Raw genomic sequence first — 2,328 nt, forward strand, 5'->3', positions numbered from 1 at the left:
TTTCTTTCTTTCTTTCTTTCTCTCTTTCTCTCTTTTTCTTTCTTTCTCTCTTTCTTTCATATATGCAATGATATAACACTTTAGAATAATAATGTAATATGAAACAGCTCCAATGCACATAGGACAATGTTTGTGTTTTCCTAAAATATTATAAAAATATACGTAAATATTAAAAATTAAAAATGAGATGTTTCTTTTGATTTTATAAGATTAATAGCATTTAGATTTGCTTTCTGCAGATAGACGTTTTATAGCTAGATTATATATACTCATTAGTAAACTGTTTTATTACTCTAACAAGCAAGGAAAATTAGGTGTGTATCATTTTATTCAATAATGAATAACGATCTTTTGTTTGTAAATCAAAATATGCTTTAGACATACTATGACATGTGACAGCCTTTCTTTTTTCCAGTTATTAAAGCATTTTTTTAAAAAATTTAAACAAATTTTCTATGTTTCTAACCCTAAAAATGAGAGTGATTGGAAGAAAAGCTATCAGATATATAAGAAAGCTTGCCTCATAAACTAAAAAGAGTATAGCCACCAAGGAGCAAATAATTAAAATGTACAATAGCATAACCACTTACAGGCAAGAGAACTGAAGTTTGAAAGAAAGTATACAGTTGGAAAATGCAGATAGACTATGCTCTAGTAATTCTAAATGAATATTCTTTCATCTCCGTACATGTACTATTTTAGGTTTCTTCTTTATAAGGGTTTATTCAATGAACCAATCACTGAATAGAAGTACTTACTGAGTACTACAAAATACTGGACTCATACTAAGAACAATGAAAAGTGATTTTAAACAATAAGTCATTGAAGCTGGCCCTGATGGCATGCACATATATTCTCAACTGTTCTGGAGGTCGGGAGCAAGAAAGATAATTTTTTTTTTTTGCTTGTTTGGTGTTTATGCTTATCTTTCAGTAGTTTGCAGAATACCTTCCCATACCAAGGAGACTAGAAAGTAGGGATGAAGGATCCATGTAGACACCAGCTTGACTTTTCCATGTTCGATGACTTGTGTAGGTGTTGTTCTTGGCAATAGGAACCAACTGTCAGTTTGCAGATAGCAACCAAACCTTTGTTTTAGCAACAGCCTGAGCAGTTTGGAGATTTCTATGTGACTCCCTTAAGCAACAGCTCAACTGAATGCAATTCAGTCCCAGCATTGGAAGCCTTGCCTGGCTATAGGAGATGGCCAGTTCAGACTTAGTATACCCCATTACTAGGAATCCTTATTAGGATAATTTTCATACTTTCCAGGAAGTTTCCACAGCACGAGGCTTCCACACTACCTCCCAAAGACCCCTCCACAATTCCAGCTGGCTCTTCCTACACTCCTTCCCTCTATCCCAGCAGTTGTGATAATTAAAAAAAAAATCAGTTTATTCCACCAAAAGCCACAGGAACCAAATCAGTGTCTTATCATCTCTTGAATAAGAGAAACATCTGTTGATAAGAAAAATCTCCCAGGGAGAGATATAATACCCTTACTCCCAAAGTCATAATGATGAGCTAAGACACAATTCTGTCTAAGTTCACTGTGGCAACAAATGAGTATATTGGGCTTCCTTACAGAGCGTAGGTGAGGGGTTATTTACATGATGCTTCCCTTCAAGAGAATGCACTTGGAAAGCCTTTCTCCAGTAGGGAAGAGAGCTTCCCTGTAGCCACATAGTTGGGGCTTCTCTCCACTAGTTTTTCTTGGCTTATATACTCTAGCTCTCCATGGGGTAATGTGCAATTAAGGTGGTGTTCATGTAAACATAGACACTCAGGTGAGAGTCCTGTGACAATCTGTGAGAGGAAGACAACAGTTAACAAGCCCAACTGAAGTAATCTTTTGTAAGGGAATGCAGTTGCTTGGATCAGAGTGCAATCACTCAAGACAATAGCCAATAAAGTATTAAAATTCCACTGTCTATATAGATAACAGCAAAAATAGCAATATATATGAAATGGGTAGAACAGTAAATGTTTAGTAGCAAATTGTAAAGGTAAATGTATGCCATCCTGTGTACATTTAGGTAATATTGTGGCATAATTCTTATTAGATGACATATTGGCAGGGGTGGTAGGGTACATAGCATCTGCTGGCCAACAGGATGGAGCCTGTGAAAGATAGCTAAAATTAAATATAAAATAATGTATCAGATTAAGAATGCAGCTATAACAACCCCACTAAAATCAGGGACTAGACAAGGCTGCACACTTTCTCCCTACCTATTCAACATAGTACTTGAAGTCCTAGCCAGAGCAATTCGACAACAAAAAAGAAACCAAGGGGATACAAATTGGAAAGGAAGAAGTCAAAATATC

General features: G+C 35.7%; 1 protein-coding gene across 2 annotated transcripts in view; it reads left to right on the plus strand.

The window, feature by feature from the left end:
- The window catches only part of LOC110287368, a 60,080-nt gene that overhangs the window by 2,812 nt on the left and 54,940 nt on the right, over nt 1-2,328 (plus strand). The gene's annotated exons all lie outside the window — the stretch shown is intronic.

Source organism: Mus caroli, chromosome X, assembly GCF_900094665.2.
Source record: "Mus caroli chromosome X, CAROLI_EIJ_v1.1, whole genome shotgun sequence".
In the NCBI taxonomy this organism is placed as follows: Eukaryota; Metazoa; Chordata; class Mammalia; order Rodentia; family Muridae; genus Mus; species Mus caroli.